The 15972-nt window shown below is 37.1% G+C and overlaps 1 pseudogene; it reads right to left on the bottom strand.

The window, feature by feature from the left end:
• Positions 1 to 5216, bottom strand: part of LOC143548474 (replication protein A 70 kDa DNA-binding subunit B-like) — a 37916-nt pseudogene extending 32700 nt beyond the window's left edge.
• Between the last annotated feature and the right edge of the window lie 10756 nt (positions 5217 to 15972).

Raw genomic sequence — 15972 nt, 5'->3', positions numbered from 1 at the left:
CAGCATAAAGAGGTTTTCAAAGTGTTTAACTCTTTCAGTAAACTTTATGTAATTAAAACATTCATTATTTTTTTATTAGTTAAATACAACATATGAAAAGATGGTATAACAACAACAACAACAATAATAATAATAATAATCCAAGAATAATTCTAGTGATTTGCATGGAAAACGTTCATGAATAAATTATCATGATTATGGATGTTTTAAATGTGCATGCAATACTACAAGGGTGATGAAAAATTAAATTGTATAGAAATGATCACGGGATTGCAAAGGCAACGCAAAATATCAAAAACAAATGAAATGATAAATAAAAGACCAATTTCATTAAAGATCAAAACGGGTCGATTTCAGAAACGATTTTGACGAATGTCACACCCTCTTCCCCACTTAAACTAAATAGCGTCCTTTATGCCCCTAAATTAATCAAAAATCTAATTTCTGTTCATTGTCTTACTACCAATAATTAGATATCCATTGAGTTTGATCCTTTTGGTTTTCTTCTAAAGGATTACAAGACTCAGGTTCCTATAATGCAGTGCAATAGCAATGGTGATCTTTATCACCTTCTACCGTTCATTCGTTCCGACACCAAGAAACATTCAACCTTCGCTGCTATAACTCAAGACATTTGGCATCATCATCTCAGACACCCAGGACATGATTTACTAAATAACTTGAAAACATCTAGTTCTATTTCTTATGTTAAACAAAATAAAAATCTTTGTCAATCATGTGTTTTTGGCAAAATAGTAACACTACCATTTTATGATTCCAGTACTTGTACTTTTCTACCATTAGGCATTATCCATAGTGATCTATATATAGGACATCTCACATTGTTAGTGCGGTCGGTCACTATTACTATATATTATTTTTTGATGATTATACTAATTTTTTGTGTACTTACCCATTATCTCACAAATCCCAAGTATTCACTATCTTTGTCAATTTCAATAAACAAATTGAAACTCAATTTTAACGCAAAATCAAATCTCTTCAATGTGACAATGGCATCAAATATGTTAATAACACATTCAAACACTTTTGTGCTTAAAACGGCATGTTATTCCATTTGTCGTGTCCACATACGTCATCCCGAAATGACAAGGCGGAACACAAAATCCGCTCCATCAATAATATCATGCACACCCTCTTAACCCATGCTTCCCTCCCTCCTAACCTATGGCACCATGCCCTCAACATGGCAACCTACATTCTCAACATTCTACCTAGTAAACTTCATAAATTTCAAACTCCTCCTCGCATTCTCTACAACCGTTCACTTGTTTATGATCATCTACGTGTCTTCGGATGCCTATGCTATCCACTAATACCCTCTACTAACCTTCATAAACTCGATAATTGTTCCACCCCATGTGTCTTTCTTGGATACCCATCAAACCACCGCATGTATAAAATGTCTAAATCTTCACATCAATCAAATCCTTCTATCTTGGCATAGTATTTTTAATGAAACAATCTTCCCATTTGCCAACACTACTTCTAATCCCCTCCATGCATACAACTTTCAAGATAATACGTTAAACCCCATACTTAGGCCACACCTTGTCTAGCCCATTCACGCATCACAACAACATCATATACATTTACGTCCCACACAACCTATATCACTCTCCCAGCCCACGTCTCCACCATCACCTCTCAGCCCAGATTCTAAACCCAGGCCCCATCTACCACTCGGCCCAATCACAAACATCTTCCCCACCCATTAATCTTATACCTTCTACCACTCCACAAACACCCCCCTCCCCACGCCACCTACTATTTCCTTCAACAACCCATCCCCGTCGCCCCCACCACCCATACAACCTACCTTACAATGCGTATTCGCTCCATGGATGGCATATCCAAACCACCCAAATAACTCTTTAATATACATTCCACTACTGTCATCACCGTTTCCAAAAATCTTATCCATGCCTTATCCATACCGGAATGGTCCACAACCATTGCTAATGAGTTTAATGCGCTTATTAAAAATTTAAGACTTGGGAATTAGTTCCGTGACACCCTACCATGAATATAATACGGAGAAGTGGTTATTTAAGCTTAAATATAACTCGAATGGTATGTTAGAACGGTATAACGCACGTTAGTATGTGATGGTAAATTACAACAGGTTAGGGTTGATTGTGGGGACACATTTAGCCCTGTTGTTAAACCAGCTACAATTCGGATAGTTCTAACTTTGTCTGTCTGTCAGTCTTGGCTGATTCACCAATTGGATATCACCCATGCCTTTTTACATGGCAAACTTAACCAGATAGTTTATATGTACCAGCCAATGGGAATAGGTTTTCGCAACAAAGCTTATCCGGATCATGTATGCGTACTTAAAAAGTCCTTATATTGACTAAAAAAAGCACCTCAAACTTGGTATCAACGGTTTACAAACTATGTCCTCATATTGGGCTTTACACAAAGTAAGTGTGACAACTCGCTTTGTACACTACATCATAATAATCACACCGCCTACTTGCTCCTTTAAATGGATGACATTCTCCCGGTCACATCCACCGATAGCCTTCGGGAAAATCTAATGACAGGTCTTACCAACGAGTTCACTATCAAAGACCTTGGCCCACTCAATTAGTTTTCGTGGATTCACGTTTCTCGTTTGCAAGACTCGATGTTCTTATCCCAACACGCATATGCCTTGGAAATTATAAAAAGATCCGAATGTAATCGTGCAAACCATTTGCAACTCCGGTCGATGCTAATCCCAAACTCAGGGCTAGGTATGGGGAACTATTTAGTGATCCGACTTTGTATAAAAGCCTCTCCAGTGCTTTGCAATACTTAACATTTACTAGACCTAGCATCACCTATGCGGTGCAACAAATATGCATGCACATGCAAGCGCCACGAACCGACCATTGGGATGCTTTAAAAGAAATGTTCAGTATTTTCAGGACACCGCCAACTTTGGCATCAGAGAGTAAACACGAATCCCTTTCTATGGTTGCATAAATGGACATCGACTGGGTACAGCATATATTTCGGTACAGTGTATATTTCGGTAACAATATCATTTCTTGGTCATCTAAACGGCAACTCACTATTCCTCGTTCAAGTGCCGAAGCTGAATACTATGGGATAGCTAATATGGTTGCAGAAATTTTCTGGTTACGTAATCTTCTCCTAGAACTCCGACGTCCCTTGTCACGTGCTACTCTCGTCTAATGTGACAACGTCAGTGTCATTTATCTATCTAGCAACCCGGTTCGTAACCAACACACAAAATATATTGAACTTGATATTCACTTTGTCAGTGAGCAAGTTCAACGGGGTTACGTTAGCATTCTTCACATGCCTACACGATTCCATATCCGCAGAAATATTTACCAAAGGCTTACCTTGTGCTCTTTTTGAAGACTTTCGGTACAGTCTCAGCATACGCTCACCTCCTGCTTCGACCTGCGGGGTATAATAGAATATAATACATGCATAGAATGATTTTACAATATTTTAAGTTTGATAGAAATATTGTTTCCTAAGTTAATGATTTCCTTGTAATTATATACCTTGGTGAATAATGAGAAAAGGGGGAAACAATTTTGATTAGTAGCCACAATTCTATAATTCTACAATTGGTGCAACAAATACGCATGCGCCACGAACCGATCATTGGGATGCTTTAAAAGAATTCTTCGGTATGCTCAGGGCACCACCAACTATGGAATCATACCGAGTAAACAAAACTCCCTTTTTTGGTTGCAAATATTGACGGCGGCCGGGCAGGATGTCCAAACACCCATCTCTCCACCTCCGAGTACAACGTATATTTTGGTAACTATCTCATTTCTTGGTCATCTAAATGACAACCCACTATTTCTCGTTCAAGTGCCAAAGCTGAATACTGTGGAGTAGCTAATATGGTTGTAAAAATTTGTTGGTTACATAATATTCTCCTAGAACTCCGACGTCCCTGTCATGTGCTACTCTCGTTTACTGTGACAAAGTCAGTGCCATTAATCTATCTAGCAACCCGGTTCAGCACCAACACACAAAACATATTGAACTTGACATTCACTTTGTCTGCGAGCAAGTTCAACGCGGTTGCGTTCGCATTCTTCACATGCCTACACGATACCAGATCGCAAACATATTTACCAAAGGTTTACCTCGTGCTCTTTTTGAAGACTTTTGGTCCAGTCTCAGCATACACTCACTTCCCGCTTCAACCTGTGGAGGTATAACAGAATATAATTCATGCATAGAATAATTTTGCAATATTGTATAGTTTGATAGAAATATTGTTTCCTAAGTTAATTATTTCCTTGTAATCATATACCATGGTGAATGTTTTTGACTAGTAGCCACAATTCTATAATTATACAATTGGCGCAACAAATATGTATACGCCATGAACCGACCATTGGGATGCTTTAAAAAGAATTGTTTGGTACGTTTAGGGCACTACAACTATGGCATCACACTGAGTAAACACGGCTCCCTTTCTTTGGTTGCATATATGGACACCGCCTGGGCAGGATGTCCAAATACCCGTCTCTCCAACTCCGGGTACGGCGTATATTTCGGTACCTATCTCGTTTCTTGGTCATCTAAATGGCAACCCACTATTTCTCGTTCAAGTGCCGAAGCTGAATACTGTGGGGTAGCTAATATAGTTGCAGAAATTTGCTGACTCCGGTGTCCCCTTTACGTGCTTCTCTAGTTTACTGTGACAATGTCAGTGCAATTTATCTATTCAGCAACCTGGTTCAGCATCAACGCACAAAACATATTGAACTTGACATTCACTTTGTCCACGGGCAAGTTTAACAAGATTGCGTTCGCTTTCTTAAGATACTAGATCGTAGGCATATTTACCAGAGACTTACCTCGTGCTCTTTTTTTGGAAACTTTCGGTCTAGTCTCAGCATACACTCACCACCCGCTTCAACTGAGGGGGTATAATAGAATATAATTCATGTATAGAATGATTTGGCAATATTGTATAGTTTGATAGAAATATTGTTTCCTAAGTTAATGATTTCTTTGTAATTATACACCTTGGTGAATAATGAGGAAGAGGGGAAAACGATTTTGGTAAGTAGCCATAATTCTATAATTTTACTATCTCCGTAAAGAAGATGAGAGATACCTGATCCATTGTTTGGCAGATATAGCCCGCGAAAAATACCCTCTTCATTGACCTTCTTAAACAAGCAAGAAAAGGCCTCCATTTTTAAAATGAATAAGAAATGCGAGATTAGTTCGCCTTTTCTCACTCCTCTCTGAAATTGAAATTTAAAAGATGGCTAAGCATTAACCAAGGCCCGGTTCTGGCCAATAACAAGACTCCCAATATCTGTTTGTGCCATTAGAGCGGGAAAATCATTTGCTCCTGTATAGAGCCTAAAAACAACAAGTCGATACAATCGAAAGCTTTTTCGAAGTCGAATTTGAACAACAGTTTGGATTCATGTTTCTTAGTCCAGACCAAGGTTTCGTTCACAATTAGTGGGTCGTCGATAATGTTCAAGTCCTTTAGAAAAGCGGGTTGTGTATCCGAGATTACCGGCGTTATCACCGTTTTAAGTCTGCTCGATAGCACCAAAGAATGGCTTTAGTAATATACCCAATTAGGTTAATAGGTCTAAAATTGTTAAATCCTAAAGGATCGACAACTTTAGGAAAAATGTAGATGAACGACAAACTACACCCGTAAGAAATCATCCACAAATTATAGAAATTGTTAAGAACCGCTATAAAATCAAGCCCTATGAAACCCCAGTATCGTCTGATAAAGCGGAAATTGAATGCATTCGGGCCAGAGCTCTATCATCACCACATTCCCAAAGAACCGGTTTAATTTCACCCATGAAGTTTAATAATTATTATTTTTTAAACGATTTACATTTTTATCTCGAAATTTAATAGAGTTATTAGCGTATAATTTTTTTTCTAACAAATATTTTTTTTGTTTTATATTCTTATTTATACTTTTCTAATTATTTTTTTACTTAATATAATTGAAGTTAACTTTTAACTCCTTACATGTTTAGTTAATCACGTGACTTGTTTCTTTTTACCATCGTTAAGGTTAAAAACTACATGTTTTATATTATTACACCGATATGTCATGTAATAAAAAATACATTATCACCTGAACCCTCCTACCAACCCGCCATTAAGCACAGGCTCCGATGCTAATTATGAATATTTTTAACAGCAAGTTAAGAATGTTAAGTGAAATAATAAAAGAAGACGAACCAAATCTAATCTAAGATAAATAAAAATTTTATATCGATAGTATCTTAATCTTAAATATATATAAACGAAACATTTAAAAGTTCTCTGGTTGCTCCACACCTCCTCTTAGGCCACCAGATTGTTTTATTTGTAAATAAAAACTTCTCATGCATTTGACCCAAATTCATGAGTATGGATCTCATCAAACCTAGTTAGCTTTTAAACGGGTTATGACGTCTCATTAATTAAAAATTAATTTCACCAAATATTTGATATGAAAATCCTATAAAATAGGGATAATTATTTGTTTAAAAGATGTTATTATAATTAAGAAACAATTTTATAGTAAAAAATAAGCGGGTCATGTGTCTCACAAAACCCAGATAGCTTTTAAACCAGATTATAATATCTCATTTATTTGTGAAACTCTTTCATCATCAAACTCTAAGTATATTATTAACTTTCTTACACTAAATAAAATTATAATCCAAAAAGATATTTAAATATTAGAAACGGATAATGTAAAACAACCCCCGTAATAGATAATACGGGGATAAAAATTATTTGTTTGATTTTTCTCTTCATAACTTTCATAAGCGCCTTTTTAATATAGGGAATATATCTCATAGAATACTAACCAACATTCAAAAGTGTTTCAATTAGGTCACTCTTGTAATATTTTCCCAAATCGGGTCACTAAATCTTCAAATCGAGTTTTATCGATTTTTTTGTGCGTCAAGAAAGAAATGAAGGATAAGACGTGGGGGTTCGAATTTGCAATATAGGTATTTAAATTTAAAAATTTTATAAAACGTTAATTATATTAAAATTTAAAAATAAAAAATAAATTCACGCCATCACTCAATTTTAACATAAAAAAAAAGATTTCCTACTTAAAACAAAAAATAAAAAGGCTAAAAAGGCGTGTTAAAACCTTTAATTTAATAAAATATGAAAGTTGAATAACTTAATTGAAACAATTTTTAAAGTTGACTGACCTAATTAAAACACTTTTGAAACTTGCTTACCCCTTTAATATATATATATATATATATATAGGGGTGGGTTCTAGTGAAAACACCTCTTAAAGAGAAAACTTGAAAACTTCTAAAAAAACTATTTTTAACTTTTTAAAAAAAAAAAAAATTGAAGTTTCTTTTTTTTTCCATTATTCTTATATGTTGTTATTGGTTCCAAAAAAAAAACTTGTCGGTAACCTTGTCGGTATAGTGCGCATGTGTAATAGTGTGCATTACATATATGCAAAAGTGTTTGTATTGCATAGAATACAACACTATTACACATTTTTATACACACAATTGAATATATGCAATATAAGACTAATACACACATCGAATACACATTAGTACATATGTGTAATACAACATTAACGCACATGTGCACCACATCGACTTTTATTTTATTATTATTTTTTTTCCATATAATACAACACTATCACACATATACAATACACAAATATTGAATATATGCAATAAAACGCTATTAAACTCAAAAATACATAGTAATACACATGTGTAATACAACGGTATCGCACAGTAATACGTATGTGCATTACAGCGGTTTTTTTTGTTTTTTTTTATTTTTTTTATTTTGTTTATATTTTTCGAGTGAAATATAAGAAAATATAAGAATAATGGCTAAAACAGAATTTTGAAAATATTTTTTTATTTTTAATTAAAAATAATTCTTTAGGAGTTTTTAAGTTTCCTCTCTAAAGGTGAGTTTTCTCTTGATTCTCTCCCTATATATATATATATATATATATATATATATATATATAAAATATATGTACTAGATTTTATCCTCCGTATTACGGAGGTTGTTTTACATTATTAGTTTTTAATATATATATATATATATGTATATTTGGATTTTAATTTTATTTATTATAAGAAAATTAATAATTAATATACTTGAGGTTTGATGATTGTTTTGGTCAAAAATTAACAAATGTGATTTTACAACCAAATTAGTAAAATGGGACTAGGTGCTAGTAAATATGGCTTGAACACAGAGATTTGTAATGCGAGTGCTAGTAAGTCTCGTGTGTCTAGAGTGTGTGTTGTTTGATCGAAGTTCATTGCTCTATTTATACAAAAATAAAGCTAACAATATGGCCTATAATTTAGGAAACTTTTAGACTAAATCCAATTAGCCGTTAATCCCCTTAATTAGCATGTTTCCTTTCCTGCCATGATCTATTAACTAAAAGTGCGAGTCTTCGGGAGATCACAGCAACGGTCTTTGACCTGGTAAACAAGGAAAGTTTGCGAACAAATTGTTAGTTAAATAACATATTTAAGATACCTGTTACCTTGGAGGATATCGCATCCTGGAGTTGTTCTGAATATAATGTTTGCTGAGGATACTGAAAATCCGAGCCCTAACAATTGTCCCAAAATTTAACAGCAGTAGATATGGGTTACATCTGTAAAATTTTCAAATTTTGAATTTTGAATTCCTGCATGTGCGGCGGATTCTTGCTACACGTGTCAGTCGTCCGTGACCCCTGAATGTTTATATTTATCCAAGATAAATATTTCTTATCTCATTCATCCGTCTTCATAGGTAATCTTTCTGATCTCTCTTATTCTTCATCTTCTTAAATCATGAGTCCGAAACCTTGTCCTTCCGGTATTGAGGATTTTGTGTCTCAGAAACTCCTCGCTAGTCCTGCGAATGAGATATACATTTTTGGTAACGCCGATATTGCGAACCTTCAATCTCGAGGTTGTTTTCCTTCTGGAACTGTTTTTAGACCATTTGATACCGCGCTTTCTTCCGATCTTGTTCCAAAAACCTAGATTTGCTTTCTGTTTTTGTCGTTTAAAATCGGCTTTTCTTACCCATTTCCTGCTTTTACCACCGAGTTCTTTATCAGAACCGGTCTCAGTTTTTCCCAAACCGTGCCCATGGTTTGGAGGACCTTGTTCGTTTTGGAGAGATTAATCGCCAACCATGCTCTTGATTTCACCCTTTCTGAGCTTGCTTCCGTGTATGACCTACGAAGTCACGGTTCCTTCAGATACCATCTCAAGACTAGATCCGGTCGTACCCCACTTGTTTCCAAAAATACCCAAAATAACGATCAGTGGAAGAGACAGTTCTTCTTTGTCAGGAGAGATAGTCTCCCTCATCCTGAGGATCTTCCGTATTTTTGGGTTGCCAAAAGTAGGATACATTATCTTGAAAATGTATGCCGATAATCTTTATGACCGATATGTTTTTTGTTTTTTGCAGCTTTGAAGTTCTTCGAGATTGCCCCTCCCACCAAAGAGACAGAGACCAAGCTTAGCTCTTTCTTTCTCATTGACGAGGAGGAAAGGACGTTATATTTTCAGCCAAGCCTCCAAGAAGTATCGCATCAGCAGGCTCCGTTATATCTGGTAAGGAATATTTGAAATATTAGTACAAATATTTTAAGGATTATGGATACTGACCTGTCTTCAAGAAGCATCGCCATCATAGGTTAATCTGCCTCGGTCTTCGCTTTGGACGATATTGACAGCATGGTCTCTACTCGTAGTACCAAGAAAAAAGAAGCCGCTCCTGCTTCCCTACCAAAACCTGAGTGCAGTCGTGCCAAGGGCTCCAAAAAGAGGAAGACCCAGTAAGTATGATTCTTCTCCGACCTACAACCTAGAGTTTAACAAGGTATGCCTCACGATAGTATCCTCGTATTTTGAAGATAACATATGCTGAGGAAAGTTTATTTTGGACAGGGACTGGAACAGCTATCCTCTTGCTTCAACGATTTGCATTATGAACTTCTTGATGCCAACACACGCATAGCCGAGATGCTGAGGATTGCCACTACCAAAACCAATCTCCTTGACAAGAAGACCAAGGAAATTGAATATTTGAAGCAGGAACTCTCGATGGCCAAGAAGGAGCTCGTCCACCAAGAAGCGGATCGTTTAGTGAAGATCCAAGAGGTTACTGAGGGGGCGACGAGGTCTGCTGCTATTTTCATCTTCCAGTCTCGGCACAAGATGGCTAAGGAGGCCAAAGATGCTAGTGTTGACACTTCCTTCTGGGATGTGGCTGCTTGGGAGAAAGTTTTGGCTGAGCTTAATGGTGAAAGTGTGGAGGATGTTGGTCGAGTGGAGCGGAGAAGGCTGCGGAGGAGGCTGTGGAGGTGGCTATCAAGGATGCAGTTAAGGCAGTCGGTGGCGAGGTGCAATTGGGCGATGATAGCGGTAAAGAAAAGGCTTGAGCCCAATTTTTTATTGGTCTAATGTTGGGTTGTAATGATTGTTGAAGAATTTTTATTTTCCTGTCTTGAACAATATTATGCTTAGGATATTAGGATACATGGGTGGAGGGATCTTTACTTTTCAAAATGAAACCCGGGTGTTGCCTTTTTAATTTCCTTCACTTATGATTAGTAATAATATAATCTTTTGGCCTTAAGCATTGTGTTCAGTAACTTGTAAGTTTTAGTTGGAATATTAAATGTCTTTAATATTCTGAAATAAGTTACTTTAAGGATAATGTATCCTGAAAACATGCTTCTTAAATATTTATAGTTCCAAAAAATATATCTTTAAGAATTTTCATTAAAATATCCTGAGGATCATATATCTTGAACATAAGTTATATTAAAGATTATATATTTTTAGAAAACATAATCAAAAGACTTATTAGGAATTGAAATAAAATATCTTAAGGATAATATATCCTTATGCCTTGTGTGAGTTATCACAATCAAACCAAAAGATCATATCTTGAAATATAAATTGTATGATAAAACTAAGTGTAAAGAATACCTTTATGGAGATCATTTATAAATCTAGTTAGCTTACATATGATGTCCCCAACTGTTGATCTTTTTAGGTATTATGCTTTCTGGAATTTTGCTAAGTTAAAAACAACTTTGCAATATCTCTACATTTTGCGATTTGTTCAATCTTCGATCTGTCAAAACAAAGTTAGATAATCCTGGCGATAAAGCCCATTTACTGGCGACAAAGCCTTTGTACTAGCGATAAATCCTTTTCACCGGTGACTAGGCCTTTACTTGGGAGACATGAAAATGTCTAAGCTTGAGATAATACTGGGGAACGACCCAAACGTACGGGCATGTAAATGCCAAAACTTGAGATAACATGGAAAGGTTATAAACCTTAGATAACATGAAAATGTTATAAACCATATGTGTGACACGTCTGCCACTTATCTTAAGGATTCGGTATATATCCAACAACAAACGGATTATCAGCTGGTCTGGTCCGCCTGCCTCGAACTATATCCGAATCATCGTGCACTCCAGGCGGCGTAAGAAAGGTGAAGACCTTTAAACCATAGAAGATATCTAGGATATCTTATTCGTGCGCTCCAGGTGTTCGTTGGAAAGGTGAAGACCTATAAACCTTAGGAGATATCAGGGATATCATATTCGTGTGTGAGGTGATCAGCCTCTGACTGTTGTGAAGATAACATATCCTTGGGATAACTGCAAAACACTAAGCTCTTGATGAGGGGTGGGTGTTAGCCTGGCTAACACCCCTCCGATGCTTAAGTCAGTAAACTTGATTTAGAGATAATAAAGTTCAAAAATGTAAAAATAGATGAGAGAACATACCTTTATTCTGAGGATACGAACATACCAGTCAAGGATACTAGCAAAAATATGCCTTAAGATGGATAGCATTCCAGGCTCTTGGTATAGGAACACCTTCCATAGTGATTAACCTGCAGGCCCCTTTACCAGCTTCTGAATCAATCAAGTACGGACCATCCCACTTTGGATCTAGCTTTCCATCTGCTGGGTTAGTGGTATTCTGGAATGCCTTTCTTAACACCATATCTCCTACTTGGAATCTTCGAATCCTGATATTCTTGTTGTAGGACTTGCTATTCTTTGTTGGTATGCTGCCAATCTGATCCTGGCGAGATCTCTGAGTTCATCGATGGTATCCAGGTCTTCATTAAGGCTTTGGTTGTTGGACTCAGTATCTTGGAAGCTGGTTCTTGCTTTGGGGTTCCACCATCTCTGTAGGGATAACAGCTTCGGCCCCAAACACCAAGGAGAAAGGTGTTTGTCCCGTTGCATTTTTTGAAGTGGTTCTATCAGCCCAAAGAACAAATGGTAGTTCTTCAGCCCATTTTCCCTTCTTGGATCCCAATTTCTTCTTCAAATTGTTGATGATGATCTTGTTACTAGACTCTGCTTGACCATTGCTTGAGGATGTACTGGAGTTGAAGTTACCATCTTGATTCCCCAACTTTCACAAAAGTTGGTTGTTCTACTACCGATGAACTGTGATCCATTGTCACAGACAATCTCTATCGGGATACCAAATCTTGTCAGGATATTGTGTTTGATGAATGAGATCACATCCTTTTCTTTAACTTGGACAAATGCCTCTGCTTCGATCCACTTGGAGAAGTAATCTGTCATGGCCAGCATAAAGACCTTTCCACCAGGAGCCTTGGGCAGCTTTCCCACAATATCCATTCCCCATTTCATAAATGGCCATGGGGATATGATAGAATATAATAGTTCGGCTGGTTGATGCAAGATGTTGCTGTGTCTTTGGCAAGCATCACACTTCTTGGAGAAATTCATTGCGTCTTTCTTCATTGTTGGCCAGAAGTATTCTGTCCTCAGTATCTTGGATACTAAGGCTCTGCCCCCAGTATGGTTTCCATAATCACCTTCATGTATGTCTTTGAGAACTTCTTGTGCTTCATGATGTTCTAAGGATCTCAAGTTGGACCTTCAAGTGATTATCTATACAAAATATTATTTAGGATAATATACTGGGTTACCTTCATTCGGAAAGCTCTCGGGTTTCTCCTTCTGCTATCTCGTTATCCTGAAGATACTGCGTTATGGGATGGGTCCAGGATACTGGATTATCCGTTGGCTTTAAAGTCTCAAGACTTCGTGGTTCTCCTTTATTGCTGGAGTCAAGATATGTATGATGGGTATCTTGATGTCATCAGGTATCTTGAGAGCTGTTGCTAAATTTGCCAAAGCATCTGCTTCAGTGTTTTCTTCTCTTGGTACCTGTACTATATCAAATGTTTCGAAATACATAGCTAATTTCTTAACTATTTCTAAATATTTCCCTAAGTTTTCTGCATTTACTGCATAAGAGCCATTAAAATGGTTAGCTAGTAACAAAGAATCAACATAAACTTGAAGATACCTGACCTTCATATCCTTAGCTAATTGCAAACCAGCTATTAAGGCTTCATATTCAGTCTTATTATTAGTAGTCTGAAATTCACAAGATATAGATCGAGGTATTATGTCCCCCTGTAGTAATTTTAGCAGGATACCTAGACCTGTTCCTCTTATATTGGAGGCACCATCGGTATGCAAAGTCCAAATCTCCTTAATCTCCAACTGTTGAACTTCCTTTTCTACTTCCTCAAGTATATCCTGGCTAAAATCAGCCACAAAGTCGGTAAGTGCCTGAGATTTGATGGTTGTCCTTGGTTCATACAAGATATCGTATGCACTAAGTTTCACAGCCCACTTTGCCATCCTACCTGACATTTCTGGTTTTCTCAAAACAGCTTTAATAGGATAGTTAGTTTTTACATGAATAACATGAGTTTCAAAATAATGTCTTAATTTAGTAGAAGCCATTATAAGTGCTAAAATCAACTTTTCAAGATAAGAAAACCTGGATTCAGCATCTAGTAGACTTTTACTTACATAATATATTGGATGTTGTTGACCTTCATGATCTTTGACTAAGACAGCACTTATTGCACTTCCGGAAACAGCTTAGTACAAGGATAATGGTTCACCATCAACTGGCTTCATCAGGAGTGGTGTTGAGGATAAGTATTCCTTCAAGGATACCAATGCCCTTTCTTACTTTTCTCCCCATTCGAATTTTTGATTATTCCTCAGGATATCATAGAAGTCTTTACACTTCTCTGAAGATCTTGAGATGAATCTGTTGAGAGCTGCTATTCTTCCAGTCAATCTTTGGACGTTTTTAACATTTCTTGGTGACTTGATGTCCAGGATGGCCTTGATCTGCTCAAGGCTGGCTTCTATTCCTCTCTTGGTGACCATGTATCCAAGAAACTTTCCTGCTTTGACACCAAAATGACACTTGGCTGGGTTCAGCTTCATGTTATACTCGTCCAGGATGTCAAATGTTGTCGCCAAGTCTTTGAGATGATCTTCAGTCTTTCTTGATTTTACCACCATGTCGTCTATGTAGACTTCCATCGTGTCCCCCAGTTGGTCTTTGAACATCATGTTGACTAGCCTCTGGTATGTTGCACCTGCATTTTTTAATCCAAAAGGCATTGCAGTATAACAGTATATACATGTGGGAGTCATGAAGGCTCCATTTGAATTTGTTGAAATCCTAAGGATGCATCCATGAAGGTTAGCAGCTTGTGGCCAGCAGTTGCATCCACCATTGAGTCAATGTGTAGGAGTGGAAATGGGTCTTTTGGATAGGCCTTATTCAGGTGTGTGAAATCCACACACACTCTTCACTTTCCATTTTTCTTCTGGACAACAACTAGATTGGCCAACCATTTAGGATAGTGGACCTCTCTTATCATCTTCGTCTTGAGCAGCTTCTGCACTTCTTCTTATATGATAGTATTTCTCTCAGGAGTAAACTTCCTTCGCTTTTGATCTACCGGCTGAAAGATTTATCTATACCAAGTTTATGAGTAATTATAGATTTAGAGATACCTGTCATATCTTCATGTTTCCAGGTGAAGATAGAAGCTCTTTTCTTTAGGAAGGATATCAACTCCGTCTCAATATCCTCAGGAATACTTGATCCTAACAATACTTTGATCTCAGTATCCTGAGGATCCAAAGATACTTCCTTTACATCCTGTTCTCTTGCTTGCAAGACCTTCCTTGGCTGTTTCTGTAATTGCTATGCTTGAGTAGGCTTTGTAGTCCACTTCATGGATGAAGCATAACATTCCTTGGCATCTTGCTGATCACTTTTAATTTTGATGACTCCCCAAGGACTTGGGAGTTTCACACATTGATGATAAGTTGAAGGTACTGCCTTCATGCTGTGGATCCATGGCCTGCCTAATATCACATTACAACAAGATAATGAGTCAATAACACAAAATTTTTGCAGAGAGTTAGTTCCCTCACTATATATTGGAAGTTTGATTTCTCCCAAGATATAATTGGTCTTGCCACTGAACCCTACGAGAACCGAGGATTTCGGGATAATCTCCGTTTCCGGGATATCCTTCTTCTTCAAAGCATCCATTTGGATAATGTTCATAGAGCTTCCTCCATCAACGAGTATCATGCGCACAAAACAATTAGCTATACATAAAGTGATTACCAAACCATCATGCTTGGGATCCACAAGATCACGTCGATCCTCCTCATCGAAGGATATGATTCTTTGAGTTGTCAGAGTGGAAGTGCGGAGAGGTCTTTCTCCGTTGTCCATCTTTGTTTCCTTGGAACGCTTCTTAGCTGTTGAATATGAGGTTCCACAGATGTCGGATCCTCCTGATATAAAGGATACAACCTTAACTCCTGGTGGAGGAGAAGGTGCCCTTTCAGGTATCTTGATAGGATCCTGACTGTTGCTCTTGTTTCTTCCAAACAGTTCCTTCATGTATCCTTTGCTGAGAAGGAATCCTATTTCTTTCCGAAGTGCTATGCAATCTTCAGTGCGATGGCCAAAGTCTTCATGGAATGCACACAATTTGGACTTGTCTTTGATGGATCTGGGCTTTTCATTTTTTTTAGGCCAT

Source organism: Bidens hawaiensis, unplaced genomic scaffold, assembly GCF_021521415.1.
Source record: "Bidens hawaiensis isolate Kalapana, Puna unplaced genomic scaffold, B.hawaiensis_p1.1 tig00015187_1, whole genome shotgun sequence".
In the NCBI taxonomy this organism is placed as follows: domain Eukaryota; kingdom Viridiplantae; phylum Streptophyta; class Magnoliopsida; order Asterales; family Asteraceae; genus Bidens; species Bidens hawaiensis.
Note: the sequence above shows the minus strand (reverse complement) of the source record. Positions and strands in the feature narration are given on the sequence as shown.